A 19993-nucleotide genomic window follows, 5' to 3' on the forward strand; every position below is an offset into this window, starting at 1 on the left:
CACAACCAAGCCAAGAGCCTCCTTGCTGCCCCCATAACAGAGACTTGGCTCTGGGGAGAAGCCTCCACCTTCGCTGCCTGCCACTGGAACAGCTGAGCCACTGCAGCGTGCAGGACTGGTTTGACACCTTTCCTCCTCCCTTCTGTTTGCTTACTGGGTGATGTAGTGGCCGTCTGTGTTAAAACCGCCTGGAGCCAGGGTGTGAGGAGAAAGAAACAGCCCCTGGCACCCATCAAATCACTGTGCTAAAACAAAAAAAAATGTGAGCAGTGGAAACTGCCTTCAGTAGAGCAGTCCAGTCCCCACAGCCACCCTGCTCCCACCTGGCTTGGCTCAACAGCTCTGCGCTTCACCCCAGCCCGAAGTGACCAAGCCAACATATGCAGGTGACACACACTTCCAGGAAATTCACAGGTATCTTCCATCGTCTGCTCTTTTTTCCACCATATACCAGCAGACGGACAATTTACCAAAGCACCATGTACACTCCCTGGGGTCACCTGAGAGTCCTACCAGAGGTGGTCAGTCCATAGCAGAGAAGGACACAAGCAGACATCATGGTACGTCCTGCTCTAGCTACCAAACCACTTGTTGCAGCTCTCCCACTCATTTAACCAAACACCATTAACAACAATTCAAAAAGAGGAAGAAACCTGCCCAGTCCCACACGTTTAGATCCGGTTAGGCCTCCCCTGAAGTTCAAGTGCTCCCCTATAATTATACAGCCACTAATGACTCGGTCAGCGGTACAGAAAGCCACCAAGTCCTTTGGCAGGACCATACCGGTCCACGTACACAGGGTACAGTTTCACAGAGAGTCTCTGCACCAGCTCAGCTTGATTCACGAGTCAGCAAACCCAGGAAAAGATGCCAAAAAAACCCTGTCCATGGGGAGACTGGGCTGCCAAGGTCGACTGTGTGTCGGAAACGTTGCCGGCCAGCCCAAGGCACTCCCAAACTGCAGCAGCCGGCTGCAGAGCCCAGGCACTGGCTTGAGGAGCAGAGCGCCTGTTGCCAGAGGAAATAACCTGCAAAAAAAAGCTGGTGGGCTCCCAGCCGGGGTAAGTGTGCTGGCAGACAACGACACAGGTGCCTGTGTCGGGAGCACGGCTGAGCGTTGGCGAGACGCAGGCAGGGCTGGCGGTGGGCTGCGGGCAGGCAGGGCCCCCGTGCCCGGCAGCGTCGGTGCCACGCCGCAGTTTGCATGGATGGGCACAGGGCAGGCTACGCTGTTTGTGTTCAGCCCACGCATGTTTGTGTCCGAGTAAGTGGTTCTCAGCTGAGTGAGACGTACACGTTCGTTATGCTGTGGGAATTTACGAACAATTAGCAGCACAAATATTGGTTTGAAGCCTGCTAGGTTGCTTCTGCACGCCCCCCTCCCCATCCACCACAGTATCCAGTAAGTAATTTCTTAAAGTTTTTCTTCTGGGCTTGAAGCTGGGATGTGACACAGCCTTTGCCCATGCATTAATCATTGTTCTTGTCACTCCCAGCCGGGGCCCCTGTTATCTGGCCGGCCGCAGGCTCTGCTTTGCCGCTGGCAGCCAGCAGTGAGAGGCCATGCTGCCATGCTTCCCTGCTCCCCTCCTGCAGCTCCGACCCAAGGCACGCTCCTGCTTGCCGGCCCGTGCCGCAAGAGGGGATGCTCCACCTCAGAGGTGTTCAGAAATGTTTAAATCAGAGGGAAAAGACAGACTTGGTGGCAGAGGAGCTACATGTTTTGGAAAGCGCATGCAAGCATAACGCAAAGTGATGCTGCAGGAGAATTTGATGTGGAGATGGTTGCATGGGAAAATCTGTATGGGTGCCAATCCTACCTTGAGAGCCGCAGCAGGGGACAGTGCCGACACCAGAGATGTCGGGAGGTGGTGATGCCAGCAGTGAGACCCCGGCCAGGCTAGGAGAGTGCAGGACAGCTGAACCTACAGCAGGAAAAGCATAGCCCAGGCACCGTGGTCTGCTTGAAAGGACCACAAGCAGCAAGGTGCGTTGCTGAGTGAGTCTTGGGAATGGAAGCTGGAGAGATGGGCATTTCTGTGGCTCCTGTGCGCAGCCAGAGCCCAAGCCATGCAGCAGGACAGGCATGAGGAACCAAGCAGTGATGCGCTGCCACGGGTGCAATAGTGTGCCATGAGGAAAGCAAAGGCCAGAGGGAGAAATATTAGCAAGGCTTTTATAAGGTGGGTAATTAATACATTCCTTGCTGAGGTGAGGGATCTATGAGATGCCCAACCCCCCTAATAATGCTAGCAGAGGGGAAGTGGCTGTGGTGGGAGCTCTCGAGGAGGTGCTGGTGTTCTTCACACCCCATCAGTGGCAGGGCTGTCCCCCGGCAAACGGGCTGTCAAAGCCAGGCTATGCCTGCTGGCAGCTTTCACTGCTCACATAAAACAAGGCAATTTTCATAGGCACCCCGAATGGCAAATTTTGGAGGGAGAAGGGGGAAGGGGACCGGTGGCAAGCTTTTAACTATCGCAGCTGATGTGCAGTGATTGAGATGGCAATGTTTCTTTCAATGGCTCTAGCAGCTGTGGTTTGGAGTTGTGATCCTGCCAGCCACATGCATTCGAGCATCCTGAATGTCCCCAAAAGATGAGTGGCTTGTTGGAGAGGTTTTTAATAGTTCACAATCATTTGTTTCCTTCTGTCTTCTGGGTTTTCATGGTTTTAAAGCTTCCTTCTTGACTAGCAGAGTGGTCAGAAACCTTTTTGAAAAAGACCCTTTTGAAAAAACTAAAGCAGATATTCTCATGCAATTATATGATTTCAGAGCTGAGGTTTTAAGAAAGAAACAAACAGACAATGAACTATTTATTGCTATGGACTGTTAGCAATGCTGGGGTTTGGTTCTCGAAGGGGCCTTGTATGGGAGAGAAGAAATATTCCTCTGCCAGTGAAAACTCGGTTGCTACGAATAAGAAAATTCTATCATTCAGCCCCAAAAATTCCCAGCCTGCAAACATACACATTACTTGCTGCCCTGCTGCGAAGCTCCGCATCTTCCCTCCTCCCACCCACCGGCTGTCTCTCTGGTACATCTCCCATCCTTTCTTCTAAGCCTGCTTCAGCAAAGGATGCTCTTCCTCCAAAAGAGCTTCCCCCAGACACTCTCCTCCTCTCTGCTAAGAAATGGTGTCTGAGGATCGATTACTTATGAGCGCTGCTGTTTCCCTGACCTGTAGTTATCCTCTCACTGACGCCCAGTCCCTGAGCAGGCTGTCTTTCATTCTCCATCTGCAGGGAGAGGTGTACGCAAGCAAACTTTTGTCAGCAAGTCAGATTTCTGCCTGTGTTGGTAACCCTGTGCCAGAGAGGTTAGTGGAGGTGCAAGGGTTAAGACAGGCTAACTAATGGCAATACTGTGGACAAAAGCAATGGATTTACTAAATGAAGCAGAAAATCCTACTGTTTTCTTTGCTGCCCTTGCTGGAAAATATTTGCCTACTCACCTCCTGACTTCTATCAAAAACCTTGCAGGAGATAAAACTGTTCAAATCTATTTTTTCTGGTTGCAATAGTTTCCATCAGGTCAAACCACTCTGCGGCCAGCAGCAGCCACTTCTTCCTCCCTCTGCATCGGGCATGGCAGGGTTTTACCCGATGAAGTTTTTTTTCTCCCTCTTCTCTGATCCACCTCAGGTTTTCCACCAGTAGAAATGCCTTACCCTCTTGCCACCAGCCTTCTCCCAGACATCAGAGCAAAAGACCAGATAATTTCCATGGGGAATTCCCGCATTCCATGTGGCTCATTTTCCCAGGGGTCTCTGAATTACCTTGTCAACTCGTGTGATCCCCACAGGCCATCAAGTTTTTCCAGTACTTGCAGGAGATGAACTGGAAAGTTCATTTTGAAGGAAAAACAGTGGGATGGCTCACTCGCTGTGTTTTCTTCTGCAAAAGAAGCCATATGGCAGTGCTTAACTGCACTTACTGTGCTGGAATTGCTTGGCCTTCTGGCTTTCTTCTCCAAGACTGCCCAACTGTGCAATTGCCACCAGGCTGCCACCTGCCTGCCTGGCAAGTGCTGTCCCACTCCCTGGGCTTGAAACTTCTGCAGGCAGCTCTGTTCCTGGGTGGCTGCAGCCCGAGCATGCTGCCTTCATCTCACCTCAGGCTGTACAGATCTTACCACTGTCTGCATTAATCCCATCAACATTTAGGCTCACCTGGTGTCCCTGAGGATCCTAGACCCAGATCCAAACAAATCTGGTCACAGGACCCTGAAAAAACTCTTGAAATCCCCTTTGCTTGCAGTTGCTGCTGCATGGTTTGCAAGTTTTGGGATGCGTGTTTTCAGATGGCTTTAAGATGTGAAGACACAGGTGCTGGGCAAGGCAATTTGGGCAGCTCTGTCAGCAGAACACCCTGCATCTGTGTGCTGAAGCACTGCTCAGGGTGAACCAGGGCTCGGTACCTCACTGCTGAGGGCGTGAGGCAAGGGTAGCTCCTCAGGCAGAAGCCACACAGTGTCACAGGCAGGCAGTGACAATCACTGGAAAGCTTAGGAATGTTTTGCAGGGCTGCAGCATCTTTTCAACTTGCTACATCTTGGATTAAGGGTGGCCTAGCTTTGTGTGAGCTTCCACAGGGCCATCACGCAGGGAGGCGTGTTGCTGCTGGGACCCTCCAAGCCCCCAGCCTCCCCCACGAGCTGTTCTGTAAAGCAGCATTTTGGCCCAGCTGTTTCTTGTCCTTCTTAGACCCCGCTGTGCTTAATGGTACTCTTGCTGTGTGCTGTTTGGGACAGGAGGCTTGGGAATGATTTTTCCCCTATGTCTGTCTGGCCTCTAGTCTTTCCAAACTGGGTGAAGTCACAGGTAGGAAAAGCCAAAACAAAAAGCCAACTAACCTGACCACGAGTTTAGGAGAACGTTGGCATCTGTTGCTTCCACACCACGTTGCATCACGCCTGATGCCCGCACCCTAACCCAAACCACGCCAGCTCTGCCATCAAGGCTTCCTGCGGAAAGAAATAATGACACGAGAAAATATCCCCTCTCGGAGCAAGAATCGCTCCTTTGAACACCATTTGGTGCTAGAGACAAGGTTTTGGTGCTCAGGGCTTGTCCTGTGTGCCAGGACACCAGCAGAGCCCTGCACCAAGTGCTCCCCATCCCCTCCCAGTGTGACAATGACGTTCCCACACAGCCCTGCCAGCCCGATTAGCAACACAGAGCTTTGCTGTGGGCTGAACGCCTACGCGCTCATCTGCACCAGGAGGACATCAAAGTGACCACAGGGTTCCTGGCAGCCCTGATTAGCAGCTGGTCAGCGAGAAGCTGCTCTTCATGTTTAGGTCACTTCTTGAAGCCAGGCGTGTTGAGAGGAGAGCTGGTGGAGGACCAGCTTTGGCACCTGTACCCCATCCTGCCTCTCCAGCAGAGCCATGTGAAAAGGAGCTAGATCCAACGGGGTGTTATTCATACGCCTCAGTAGCTGGGAACTGCAGGGAAAGAGCCTGATCTGCTTTGAGAATAAATGCAATCCCAGAAAACATTGTAAAGGAAGCCAGGCAGGTGTTAAATCTCAACAGCAGGTATCTGCCTTATGATCTTGTCCACAACAGTGTTAACAATAAAATCCTGCTTTCCTATCAAAGAGAAGAAAGCTGGGAGGCTATTCAGTGTTACAAGCTAAGCGGGGAACAGCCTCTGGGAGCCTTCTGCAGTGCTGGGTGGGCTAGCAGGGGAAAGCAAAGTGGTATCCACTGGAAATACAGATTTTACATGGGCAAGTTAAACAGCAATAAGGTTTCATATAAAATAATATGTTTGGTATTAAATTCAATGTAGTTGGAAGGTGAAGCTCACTTCAGTCCTGGGAAAGAAGATCCGTGGTGGGTTTATCTGCAGCTTAAATGGATCACTTTACACGTTAATCCAGGTCCACTGTCCTAGGATACCCAGTCCGTGACTGCTACGTGGTGAACTGTGCCGGAGCGATGCAACTGGTGGCGTTTGGCTCCGATGTGCCACCGTGAGAGCCCAGGCTCTGCCCCTGTGCCTGACACACCCTCTCCGCTTGGGTGCCAGCAGCAGAGCCAGTGCCCTGGTGCCCATGTTGATAACACAGGCAGACGAGGCTGGACCCAGCAGAGACGGGAAAGAACAGCAAGTCCGACAGCGGTTCAGCTGTTAACAGTTTGCCTCCAGCTGCATCCACCTGGCAAAATACTCCGGCTGCAAGCTCACGCAAGCTTCGCTGGAGAGGAGGGTGAGTCTTGCACTAGCTCCACACGGGGGGACCAGAAGCATGCACTGGGCAGCCCCAGCACAGCAAACCCCCTTTTTTCTGGGCTTTGCTTGAATGCTTTGATTATCAGGGCTAATAATTCCTGCCCTAGACTTGCAGAGGGGCCAAAAGTGGGCACACAGTTGGACTACCCAAAAGGAAAAGAGAAGCCGCTTCTACAGGGATACTAGCACCCAGCTCTCCAAAGTATCAGCAACGTTGGGCAGAATTGCTGCTGAACGCTGACAACGTGCAGCATGCTATAGGATCAGGGGCTGGTTCATAGGGAATGCAAAAAGAGCACCCATTAATTCGACTTGCTTTGCAAAAAGTTTTATTTTTAGTGCTTGTGAGCGGTGCCAGATTGGCAGTATTATAAATAGAAGACTTCTATTTATCCTACAGTCTAGGTACCGCAGTGCTAAGTCAGTTTTACGACCTCAATAAATCCAGATTAGGTGCTCTCAAGGATGTGTCACCATAGAAATAACATTTCCTCTTCACATTCATATGCGCAGCTAGGGAGATGGATTATGCCAAGGGGGGGTGCTGCCCTCGTAAGCCAGCCTGATGCTTTCTGATCTGTCTTGATGTGATACAGGCTGACATTCAAACAAGACTGTGGATCCCAGCTTCAGATCTCTGAGTCCTATCGAAAAGGTGATTATGCACCTTGCCTTTTGGGGTGAAAAGCCTACAGCAGCACTGGCACACAAGGGCCTGCCTCGGTGCCCAGGACAGGGAGCATCACACTCTGTTCCTGAGTAACGGCCAGTTGCTGCTCTGTGCATGCTTCAGTGTGCTGGCGAAACTGCGGTGCTGTTGCCCACACTGGCTGCACCCACAGTGACAAAACACCAGGGCTAGGATGCTGCTCGGCAAAGGCAGAAGAAGGGATGACAGCAGGAAAAAGAGTCCTATTTGGTAGAATAACTTACAGCCTATTGCTAAGATGTTGCTTTTCTACCAACCTGACTGTCAATCATTATTAAAACACCGAAATGATTCTTCTCTTAAAAAACAAATTTCAAAGGAAAGCAGCACACCCCCCTCCAGTTCCCTTCCATTTCTTTTTTCCTTTCACCAACTGATGCTGCTTCACTAAATCTGTGGCACTATGTCAATTCCAAGCATGACAAGCATTTTCTAGCGGTCACACACCTCCCTCTTTGAACAGGCTGTGCTGCTCCCGGAGATGCTGAATAGCTCAGCAGTAGGTAAATGCACCTCCTGCAAAGCATTTCAGGATGCCTACTCCCCAAAGTGACACCTAGCTCCTTATGCATTCATTTGAGCCTGTGTCCTCCTGCAAAATACACACGTGCTACGTGCCTGAAGGCTGACTGGTCTTCCTTCAGGCTCTCCTCTGCTGCCTACCGCCACCAACCAGGGAAGGGCAAGGGGGAAAAGAAAGCCTTCAGTTACCCTGAAATTACCTCGTTCCCTACCTGGGAACTGGCCTGTCAGGCTGCTTTGGTCTCTGCAGTCTCTGCTGGGAGCCCAGAAAGCAAATACGCCGGGAAGCCGAGCGTATCAAAGAGCGTCTGAATTACAGCAGCTGTAGGTTTCTGATCCTTTCATTCTCTGTGAGATGTTTATAGTTTCAAAAGCTGGAAGCCTGCGTGAGTACAAGCTGTTTGGCTCGGACACAACATTTTGTCTGGTCAGCTGCTTGGCAGAAGGAGGTAGGGTGCTGTTTTTGGGATGCACCACACTGCCTGCCCCAGCCCTGCAGCAAATGCCTGCCCCAGCTGTTGGTGAGCGCTTGCTTCTCCTCCTTGTTTGACCTAGAAGGGGTGTCTGGAGGGCAGACAAGTGGAAATGGGGTGCTTCAAGCTTACCAGAGCTCACCAGAAGTATGAAAAGATGCTTGTGGAGAGGAACAATCCTTACCAATTTGCTCAGGTAGCCTTAATGTCTGGGTCTGGAATGACTACTGGAGAAGACTGGAGGTTTGGCTGGTCTTTTACTGGCCTTTGTAGGCATAGGAATGAAGCAAAATGCAAAATGAAACAGGGTGGGAGGAGAAGGAATTTTTTTTTTAAAAAAAGCAATTAAAGATACTTGTACACAGCAAAATGAGAAAAAATAAATGAAGTCTTAGTGGGAGTGTGCGTTATTTGCTAGACATTTCAGAGTCACAAGCCTGAGCACTAAAACCACCATGGAGTCATCACACAGCTGCAAACACAGCCTGTGCTGCTAAATGAGGATTTCAGCAAACTTCCCAATATTCACGAGTGGCACTGCATAACTCACGTGCCAGGCTGGGATGAGAATTTGTCACCGTCGCTGTAAGGCACGTAGGCACTGGAGCTCCCTGGCAGATGACAATCCCATTTCACGGCAGCTCTTGAGGTTTCAAAATGAGTTCCCTCTGCCTGAAGTGAAAGCATCATCTTTGAGATATTAAAAAAACACAGAATTTTGTTGAAATGTCTATCTTGGGATTAAAATCTGAAGCCTTTTCAGGACAGAAGGGAATGTCGTACTGCACGACATTCCCTTCTGTCCTGAAAAGGCTGCTCTCACCTCCGCTCCCCTGGAGGCATGGATGGAGTTTGCTACCCCAGTAAGTGTGAACACATCAGGCTCAGCAAGAAACACCCCTGTGGCTACTGTGCCACCGAGCCAGGGAGAAAACACCGGGTTTGATGTGTAGCTCCTCCATGCTTCTAACTTGGAAAGGGAAGAAGTGGAATGAAGAGCTGAACTCACCCAAATAAAGCTATTAAGGATTTGGCAGGAGTATCGGGCATCCTGTGGCTTGCTAGCACCCCCATCTGGGATGTCACCACTGGCTCCCCTTCCAGCCCAAAGCCAGTTCCCAGGGACATGCTGGCTCCTGCCAAGGCAACAGCTTGTGCCTTGAACGTCCCAGGTCTGGCATCCTCTGCCTACAGACAGCTCTCCTCCTGTTTGCTCCTGACGTGAAGAGCCTCTGGGTGGAGGATGTAGAGGATGTGGAGTGAGTCTTTTATCTTCCATGAGCTGAAGTGACTTGTGCCTGCAGCGGTCTCCTGGGCAGCCCTCAGCTACTGATGGCAGCAGATCCCACTCGGGGGGGTCTGGACCATATTGTGCCCATCCAAGGACAAGCAGGGCATTCAGCAGCAGCGCCTGTCCCTCTGGTTCCTGCTGCTCCCTGCACAGAGCAGAGCTTCCAGACACACACCAGGGTGCTCCCGAGGGGAGCAAACAGGCTGGAAACCTGACAGCTAGCTGATTGCGTTGGCTTCACTTGGATCTCTTTGTAAGCTGCCAGCTCAGCTAGACAGAAGGCTGTTTTCCCATTTATTTAATAATTAAAGTGAAAGGCATCTTCTGGGAAGCCCGTTTTTCTCATTTACCAAATGAGGCTACAATATTCAGCAGTTTGCCTGAAGATTTACTCCATGCTGCTCACCGCAGCATCAGAGTCTAGATGGAGTCAGGAGTGGGTGGAAGGTCTTGCTGAAGGAAACAAGACATACTTTCACCATCTATGCCTGATTTAAAACAAGCTAAGCGTAGGAAGGCAGCCATTTCCCTTCTGCTGTGCCCAGCAGCACGTGGCATGGAGCCCCTGCGATCCTGCGTTCCGCCTGGGACTCCCTTCCTGGGTTCATACCCTCGAGAGGGAGTCAGGGCTCTCTGCTCCACTGGTCCTTCATCGCCAGGGCTGAGGACCAGCAGTGTGGAGGAATGAAGCACACACCCCCTGGCAGCACAGCCTATGGCTCCTGCTGTGAAATGTCTTCATGCTTTCATTTTCGCTGCAGAAGGAAGCTTAAGGAAAAAGTGCTCATGTGCCTCTTTCAAATTAGAAGCAGGAAGAGGGACTGAGAACACGGTGGTTCTGAAGATTCAGCCTCCCATATGATTTCTGGGCATGTAGTGCTGGCAGTGCCAGCTGGGCTGCTGTTAAACATGGCACTTGCTGTGCCCTGCATGAAGATGCACTTAACAGCCCCACAGTGTGCTCTGGAGACAGTCACAGTTTCAGATTAAACAGTTTCATTACAAAATGCCGCACGGTTAAGGCTGAAACATTTTGTGCGTGATGGTTCAGGCTTGATGGACTTCTGCCAAGGCAGGGAAGGACATCCTGCAGGGTGCCCAGCAGCTGAGGAGCTTCCTGCTCGTCAGAAACTTTGCTTATGTCAGAGACAGCCCCAAACCTGAGTTTCAGAACAGCATTGCTTCCTACCATCTGGGAAACACTGTTTTTCTCTGCTGTAACACATTCCAAGGCTAGCTCTCCCATTGCAGTGGCCACAGACTAGCTGCAGAGCGGTGGCTCCTGCTCCGAGCTGACATACTCCAAACAAAACTCAATGAGAAAATTCTGCTATCGGCCAGCACAAAAGGATGACAGACCTCCTCTAGCACCAGCTCCTCAGCCAGGGTAAGTCAGCAGAGTTCAATCGACATGAAACCGTTGAATCCACTTACTGCATTGTTCAGTGGAAAGACAGCCCCTCTCCAGCCCCGTGTTTCCTGCGCAACAGCCACGTGCTGGCACGGGCAGAGGAGCTTATAGCTTGGAAAAGCAGCTCGTTCCATCTCGTCCCACAGAGCCTTGATTGCACTCCCAGGGCTGTCCTCCCCAGCGCCGAGACGAATCCTCCCAGCCATGCGATGTGACATGACGACATTGAGCTTAGAGCAGAAGGAACAAGGGATTTGTCTTTGCTTTCTTGTTTCAGATCCTTGAAGATGGGGTCCAGTCATCTCTCAAGCTGATCACAGGTTATTTTCTTGCGTGGAAGCAGAGTGCCTGACAGCCTCTTGCCTCAGCCTCCTGCCACTGCCACTGATACCCCCGGTAGGAAATGCACGGAGAGGCTCTCGGTGCCCTGCTGAAGAGCAGCTCCACAGGTGCAGCACAGCCCTGACCCCTGGAAGGGTTTTATGCAGCTACAAGCAGACTGGACCCCAGCCCAGACACCTGAGCTAGGAGATTCTGCTGGGAGCAGCACCATCTCTAACAGGTCTGACTGAGCACTTTCAAATTCCCCCTCCAAAAGTGCCAGTGCGTGACTTTGTGGTCTGCCTCCGGCCGCATCCAGAGCCTCAGACAGGAGAGACGGTCTCAGCCCCGCGCAGAAGCCGGGGTACAGCATGGTGGTGGCTGGATGCGCTGCTCAGGCACCTCCCTGCTCTCCCAATGGTCAAGCTGGGGCTTCAGTAGGGCAAGGCTTGTAAGAGTGTGCTGACTTTGCTCCCCGCCCCCCCCCCCCCAGCTCCATCCTTTGGCAGGTCTCTGTCCAGAGCAGCAGTTTAGCGTAACTAGATCGAACCAACCCTGAGAGTGTGCAGTTTATGTATTTGTAGATCATTAAGCCTTCTCCTAGCGACAGGGTTTAAAAGGCATGATGACGTTTCATTCACCACCACCCCCCCCTTGCTGTTTGGCTCTTGAAAATTAAAAGATAAGCTTTGTAAATCTCATGAAGAAGAGGGAACTGTCACTTTAGCTTTAGAAGAAAAGCCAGCAATGAAACAAAATTCTTCTTTTGGCAGAGGAGAAAAAATCCATTATTAAAGGCTTAGAGGCAAAGGCTCTCAACACAATTAAAGGCAAACCTAAGCCTTTGAAAGCAGAGGGCATGACATTGGAATACACACAAGAGGCAGAGATGAAAGCCTCCATTGTAGCACTGTTGAAAAAGTAAAAAAAAGTTTCAATGGATGCATTTGCCTAAACCAAACTAGATGAGAAGCTTTCTAGAGAAGGGCTGGAGTCTTCCCATGTGTTTGCACAATGCCAAGAGCCGCTGGGCTCAGTCTTAATTAGAATCCTGGGGCATCACTAGAATAACTTAGGGAGTGAGGGTCACAACAGTCATTAATCAGAAAAAAAACAGGGCTTTAATATTTTCTGTGGGAAATTTTCCACCTGGGAAACCTAATCTCTCTTTCCAGCCTGTTGAGCTGAAGCAAAAAATGTTTTGATTTGGCGTTGTCAAGGCATTTGTTTCGTGGGAGAGCTTGCTGAGGACGTGGTGCTGCACTCTGGGCACGCAGGTGGCTTTCAGCCCAGCAGTGATCTGAAGATGTGGCCACCTCCAGACAGCACTGAGTAAAGCAGTCTTGGCTCTCACAGACTCCAAACTAAGAGCACCAGATCCAGCAGGCAAATCCATGCCTGGGATGTCAGAAACACACTGCTCTTGGAGTGCTTTGCTCCCAGCAGGTAATAAAAACTGCCCCTTCTTCTCAAACCCTTTACCTCCAACCAGCAGCACCATGAGAGCCCAACACCCACCATAAGATGCTCCCAACTAGTGTGCAAATGTCGAACAGCCCTTGCTGCTGTTCATGAAAGTCTGGGCTGGTGAGGGACCGCCACCACTCAGTAAAATCACGGTTTTGCCATCCACCCCATGCTGCCCAAAGCCAGGTCTGGCTTGACCCTGGGTGGCTGCACCGTGCTGGGGTGGTGATGACCTCTGCTATCTTAAGAACTGTCTCTTCTTTAAGAGACTCAGGTGTCTTTACAGGAGAGCAAGTCCTTCTCTGTGGATCAACATGGGCTATAACAGCTCACATGTCTCTGGAGCAAGATGCTCCTACACAAGTGGTGGCTGTTTTCCCCTGCCTGGTCTGTCAGCATGGGCAGCCTACGTTTTTGTTAATGCTAGTCTTAACTAGGGCTCTGCAGGAAGGGCAAAACATACTTTACCAAAACTCAGTATCATTACTGTGAGGTTAGAAATGGGGACTATATGGTAAGGATGGTACCCAAGGTTGCTCAGAGAGCTGCCGACAGGAGCTGAGCGTGCAGAACATTTCACAGAACATTTTCCTTGCTCACACAGGGGCTGTGCTGGCACATTTCCGCCCCTTGGGAAGGAAGGTCTATCATTACAGCTAGCTGGTGGTTTAATCCTCTTTTAATTCTCCTCTTCAGGGATGTCTTGGGATAGGTGATCCTGGTTTGGGATGACTTGGCTTGCTTCTACACAAAACAAAAAGGCAAGAGAAGGCAGCCGCTGTACCAGGCATGCTTACCTCCTGCCCGTAGCTAGAGGATGTCCTCTGTGATGGTGCTGAGCCCCTGGGGAGCTGCCAGGAGCCGTTCCAGAGGGTGCCACCTTTCCCAGCCCCAGGTGTGGGGGCGGTGTCTGTCATTCCACTCAGTCTGCCGTCTGCTCTGAAAACCCCTGAGGGTTTACCCATTAATGTCAACTCACAGCGCAATCTCCGGTGAAACCAGTTATCTGTTTGCAAAGCAAAAGGAAACTCATTCCACTTAGGGCATTGAGTAGCTTCCCACCAATGTTGACTGCATTTGTCAGATACAAACCAGGTGACTGAGAGCTGAAGGGTTATCTTGGTGCTTGTCCCCCTAGCCTAAAGATCAGCTTTGTCTATGGTAAACTGGAGACCTCTTTTTTTAAGGATACTTGCCCATTATGAACAACGAAAGAATTAAGCCAGGCATCCTCTGCTATCCAGGCATGGATACAAAAGCAGATAAGACGCAGGCTGATTCACTGTCCTCCACTCTGAAAATAAAAGCAAACTCTGTGGATGGTTTTAGCTTTTTTTTTAATTATTTATTTTTTTATTTTATATATATATATATATATATATATATATATGTTTTCCATTGGTTGGTTTTGTCACCAAGGAGACCAAATTCCTACACTCGCTGTTTTAGACATTCACCGGAACATAAATACATGCTTCGGTGCCAATGGCCATCACAGCATAATTACATAAGGTACGTGTTGTGCTTGGGAGCTATAGCTTTGCTCGCTGTATGCACGACCTGCCGTGTGGTTATGTCCACCCAAAGGGGAAAACAGGTCTGCTTTAAGCCCAAGTACCTCCTAGCATCGTGGCTAGGAGTCGCCTTGAATCTGAAGTTTCTTGCCGCATGTTCCTCATACCCATGTAGAAAGTCCTACATAAAACACACCAGTGCATTGTGGAAAGGAAAATAAATTCTGGTGTGCTTCTGCAACAGCTGCTTAGGCACAAATTCAGAAAACACTGGTGCAACAAGCAACCAGGCCACTTGGGTTCCTGTCCTCAGCGAGCAGCCATGGCTCTCTTCGCACTAATCCCTCTCTCCCTCTGTTTTTTTCCCCTCCCTCACCTCAAAACCACTCCTAAGAGTGAGATCAGTTTTCAAAGCACTGAACAGCAGCACCATTTGATGGAGTTAATGGGAATTCTGTGCCCCGGACGCCTTTCAGAGCATGCCTTCACCGAGTTTGTACCGAGTCCCCCAGGACACAGACCGCCTCATGTTGTTTGTGCGATGCCTCTCAGCGCTGGCCTCCATCTCCATAGCGATCCACAGAAGCAAATACCTGACTGGAAAATGTGAGGCACAGCTCCTGCTCATCTCAGCGGGACAGGGATATGGACGAGGCAAGGCAACGTCCACTGCAGGCTGTTCAGCTAGGCTGGGGCAATGCAGTAGGGAACTGGGTCAATCTCCATGCAGCAAAGATGCCATCGGAGCTTTCTCAGCTCTGAAATCTCAACGCAAGGCAAACCCGTGTCCCATCACTTACATAAATGGTTACCTAATGATGCTTTCCTCTATCTACATCACAGGGAACTGATGCGCCGAAGTCAGCTCTGGTAATACAGGATGGAAGCTGTGTCGGGAGAAATTCACAGTTCTGAATGCTGAAGACTTCAGAGGTGAACGACTGCCTCCCGGAGCACCCCCCAACTGTCCCAAAGGAGCATCCATGAGAAAGCCAAGCAGTGAGCTGTTGTGCAGTTCAGCAGACAGACACCCCCCCTACACTTTCCAGCGTTTCCAGATTTGACCTGCTAACCTTTCAAAATACAGTCTAAACATCTGATCTTCAGAGCTGATTTTTTTACATCAGCCTCCATACTGTCCTTTTCTAGATTCAGCAACAAAACCGTTTCTTGAAGCAACAGCTGTTTTACATGATCTTATTTTCAAGCCAGCTCCTTAACAGATACTCCCCTCCCCTCCTCCCCCCTCCCAATTTTAGCTGTGTTACTGCTCCATCTGGTCCCCCTGTGCTTGGAGGAATGCCAGTACCTCCTAGGGAAAAAAAGGTCTCTTCAATTTGGGATTGTTGGGATAACGTGAGCAGGCAGTGGCAGCATCTGCATTCATTTCCAGTCCCGATTCTGGACCATCCCAGGAAGCTTGGAGCAGCTCTGAGGCTGAGGTCTTTCTGCTGCTGAGTGAAGGTGGTCTCCATGGGAGTGCAACGTGGATGAGACAAGTGCAGGCTGCACCTGAGCATCTCGATTTTCCCCATGGGCTGGTCTGAGGGAGGGGGAGGGGCTGATAGTCACAGCAGAGATAGAAGCTAAGTAGGTGACAGCGGATGGGAAAACCATTCTGCTGGGGTTTTAACCTGTTTGCTGACTTAAGCCATTCTTTTCCCCTCAAAATGAAATATAGAAAATTCTAAAGATGCTGATAAAGTAGGGGGAAGTCCTGCAATATTTCTCCATAATCCGTCTGGTGTTTCTGTTTCTAAAGCATGCAGTGCCTGAGCGGAGACCCCCCTTCCAGCCCGGTACGCGCTGTTTGCTCTGCGCTCTTGGTGTGACTGTTCCTTGCCTGTTGAGCGGAGGAGCCGTGCTGCACCAGCGCTTGTCTCTTGCTCCATCCTGGTCCTGAGCCCTGACAAATGCAGCAGCACCCCCTTTTTTGAGGAGCAGGGACAGGAGACACATAGCTCGTTGTCTCTAGCTAAACATTTTCTGGTCCTGAGGGCTTTCTCAGATATCCACTCAGAGCCTTGCGAGGGGGAATCAACCAGAGTCGGAAGCCTGAATTTCAGAGCTGTCAGACCAGACAAGCATCCAGGAAAACATCAGGAAGCCTGGTCCAGGATGAAGTAAAGGCTCTCAGGCACTTCACATTGTTGCTGGTACATTTGAGGAAAAGTTCTTTTGTTTTAAGGACAATAGCTTGCTTGCCCCCAGGGATCCTAGTGTGGGCTCCTTTCTTGCCTGTGTTGCAGCTCAGGAACAAAAAACAAAGAACAAACTGAGGAAAGCAACTCCAGGCAACCCCAGGAAAGGGTGGGTTTGTGCTCCCCTGAGTATGGGCTTTGTTAGGGCGATGAGGGAGGTGTGAGGTTCTGACAAAGGGACTTTCCCCCGCTGATATCAGCCACCTCTTCCCCTAAGCCACATGGGTCCAGCCTGCCAGGCAGCAAGCCCACGCTAGAGACCTATAGCCCCCTGTACTGCCTTGGGACCCTACGGTGGGCATAGGTTTGCTTGTTTGCAGTATAGGATGATGAGACCCATATGGGACAAGGCTGCAAAATATGCAGAGCTCAAGACCACCACAGGGAGCTGCAACCCTGAAAGGAGGCACGAGCAAGCTCAGCTTGCCTCTCCTCTGCATGCCACTTTGCCCGCTGCTCCTATGAGCAGGCTGTCTTGGTCCAGCTCCTGTCCTTAGCTGCCTAATCAGAGGAGACAGCAAAGAGACTCACACTGACAGGCATCCTCCTGGGAGCGTGGCCATGCCTGCAAAGGACACACTGCTGCAGCAGGCGATGCAGCAGCTGGGCACCTCCGAGCTCTGGGAAGGCAGGTGATGCCCAGGCAGGTGAGGAGGCAGCTGGCATATGCCTGTGCCACCCCATCTTCCCAGGAGTGACCTCCTGCAGCAGGCAAGTGATTTCCTCGTTGAGCTTAGCTCAGCCCAGAAAGGCCCCAGGTTCATTCAAAATCAGAAAGGAGCCTAGGGACTTCCTAAGGCCAGCATGGCTGGGAAAGGAGAACCTTGTATTTAGAAACACATAGTGACTCAAGTGACTCCTTAAAACCAATATCCCCCCCAACCCTGCCCCATTATGCACGCACACATGTTTTTGGGTCTATTTTCAAAGGATTCTGTATGAAGTTCACAAATCATGGTCATCAGCAGGGCCGCAGACCCCCTGTGCCTCCCTGCCCCAGCACTGGGGCTCAGTTTAGGGATTCACAGAGCTCCAGGTCTGGCTTTGCTCTTCCAGGCTCTGGACAGACATGGAGCCAGGCTGCAGAAAGCAGTTCAAAATCTTTCACCTGTTAGGAAAGATTAATAGCCCAGCAAAAGCCTTTTCTGAGAGATCCAGTCCAGTTTTGTGGAGTGAGAGGGAAAAATCCTGACACAGAGTCAACAGTGAAGAAGCCGTGGCTTGGGAAGGACCTCGCAGGCTCCTCGCTCTGGACCAGCTCTGCACTGCAAACTGCCCCCAGATCCCCATCCTTTGCTTACCTGCGGTGTGTGCAGACGAGCAGGAGGATGCAAGATGCTTCTCTGCTACCCTGTGCAAGCCCAGCTTCCTTAGGAACAGGATTTACTTGAATTGTCAGGAGCTGGACAAAAAGACTGCTGAACTTTTTCTGAAAAACAATTCATTGAGGTTTTTGGCTTGCTGCCTGAACTAAGCTGTGAAAGAAACGCAGGCGGGCTGCAGGGAAGGTTTTAGTGTGGGGACATGAGAGAGGGATTTCAGATATGCACTGAGTCTTGTTACAAAGGGTAGATGAAAGCAAACTCAGTAGTTAGAGAAATAAAACTCCTGATGCAACGTAACAGTGGAGATGCTTTAAAAAGGGAGAGATTAGGTCAGGAAACAGGAATGGAGGAGCTTAGACAGCCAGAATATGAGTAGTTGGGTGAAACATGACAGAGTAAGATGAATGGTTATATTTACAAAATCTAGTTGCGTGGCGAGAGGATCCATGGCTCCAGATGCTTAAACTCATGCTCTGACCTCGACGGCCAGACCCACAGCCTGCTGATGGGAACGAAGAGGCTCATATTCACTTCCACAAGCCTTGGATCAGAGATTAGGTTAACAGCCCTCTGTGCCACTGACAATTGTTCGTGGGGAGTAAATGAAAATTAATTAGATGCTAGGAAGCTTTAGTTATGTTGCCTTTCTGCAAGAGAGAGGAAAAGCATCTGCCTAGTTTGGGACTCCTGTGTCCTTCATTGCCACCAGCCCAGTTTATCTCAGTTCAAGGCACAAGTTATGCCTGGTCAACCACACTGCCGTAACCTGAAGCTCTGCTTCGCTCCAAAGCGTGCTCCCTCCCACCCAGAAGATCTGTCAAATCCATCAGGATACAGCTATTTTCCAAGTGCCAATGCTTTTGCCCCTAGTTCAAATGCACAGTGCTGTATGAAAGCTCAGCCAGCATAGTCTCCAGGGCTAACCAACAGCAGAGTCCATTTCTGAGGACTTTTGACTTGGACTGTTGTATTTCTTCAATATCTGTATTCCTTCATCACCTCAATAGCTGCATTAGCTGCTTTTTTTTTTTTTTTTTTATTTTGTCTCAGACATCTTTACTGACACAAAGGTTTTGGAAAGGCTGGTGTGTCTCCGGCACATGCACCCTTTTCCTGGGTACTCTCACCTGAATGCACGGCAGAGAGCTGTTTGGTTTGACTACACACAGGACACATTGGAGCTGTTGTTTTAGCGAGACAACAGACTTACCGTGGACCCAGCTGTATCAGGGTGCTGGCTGGCTCTCAAGAGCAGATCACACTGCTCATGTGCAGGCAGCATTGGATCGAGATGCTGGAAGCAACTCAGCTACTTGCCCTTTTATACCTCAGAAACTACTTAAAAACCATACCTTTGTTACTGTCAAGATTTCTTCTTTCCTCCTCCAGCCCTTCTCAACTGCTAGCTGGCATGCCTGGTCTTTATCTCATCCAGGTCCCTCACTTGTCCAGCACCAGCCACTCTGACCTCCCCTTTGTGGTCTCCCTGGATTTATTATTTACCCAGGCTCTCCCTTCATTCTCCCACCTTGCAGGGAGGGCTGCTCCTTCTCTTCCACTGTCTCCACAAGTCATACGTAGATGGAGGCCACAAGAGAAGGGGCAGAGCTGACAGCATCTCCCGCACGCGTGTGGTGGTGCTAGGGGTTCACAGGTGGGTGGCATGCCAACACCCCCAGGAGCAGCGATGAGCCCTGTTTGGGCTCCTGTTGGCTCTGCAAATAGCGTTAAAAAAAGAAACGTGTGCAGCGTACAGCCATACTCCTACACCCATCCTTGCTCGGAGGGTTGCGTTTGCATTGTGTTCATGGCAGCTCACTACAGACAAGCTTAGGTCTTGGTCCAATCTTTGACAATATCAGCCCTTGGCTTGCTAGATCATGTGTATCACGTGAGTCATTATTCCAAGTTCCCGTTGCTGACACCTCACCCAAAAGCATACACCTGCAATGCACTTACCCAAAAGCAAATTTAGCCTTTGTGTGGTCCGTACCCAACATCCATATGAACCAGGTGCAGAAACACAGCCCCAAATCTTACACACTGGGACCTTCAAGCAACGATGTTGACCAGGGCCACCCTTGCTGCCTGCCTTCTGCTGCTCAGCTGTGCAAGGCAGGGCGCCCCTTCCCTTTGAACCAGCTCTGACCATTAGTCCTGCTCCACACCAAGTGTGACTCGTTGATGGATTAGCCCGGATCTGTCACATAGCAAGGCAATACAGCAGAAAAACAAAAGGCCAATGCAGCTGTGCAGAGACAGCGGGGAAGTAATCCTTCCTTTCTATAGGACCCTGGTAATTGCATCTGGATTTCATTGAGCTTGTGGCAGGCCATTCCCTGAAAGGCTGACAAACCAGCAAGCTCAAAGCTGATTAACAGCACACAACCGGGGTCTTGGTGGATTGATTTATGTGGCGGGATTCACGGAGTTCAATAAGGCTTGTTCAGCCAAGTTATGATTAAAGGAGATAACAGTCTGGAAATACCTGTGGGCTAAAAAATCTGATGACCCATCATT

General features: G+C 50.4%; 2 long non-coding RNA genes across 2 annotated transcripts; one reads left to right on the top strand and one right to left on the bottom strand.

Annotated features, from left to right (window-relative positions):
• Positions 1-881: 881 nt before the first annotated feature.
• Positions 882-15047, top strand: LOC114015445 (uncharacterized). Its single transcript, XR_003559375.2, has 3 exons — positions 882-1061; positions 5901-6216; positions 14791-15047. It is a non-coding gene; the product is annotated as an uncharacterized LOC114015445 (long non-coding RNA).
• LOC114015446 (uncharacterized) lies at positions 3342-13739 on the bottom strand. Its single transcript, XR_003559378.2, has 4 exons — positions 13231-13739; positions 8494-8615; positions 4853-4963; positions 3342-3894 (listed from the first exon to the last, which is right to left on the bottom strand). It is a non-coding gene; the product is annotated as an uncharacterized LOC114015446 (long non-coding RNA).
• Positions 15048-19993: the final 4946 nt, after the last annotated feature.

The sequence above is a fragment of the Falco cherrug genome, chromosome 8 (assembly GCF_023634085.1).
Source record: "Falco cherrug isolate bFalChe1 chromosome 8, bFalChe1.pri, whole genome shotgun sequence".
In the NCBI taxonomy this organism is placed as follows: domain Eukaryota; kingdom Metazoa; phylum Chordata; class Aves; order Falconiformes; family Falconidae; genus Falco; species Falco cherrug.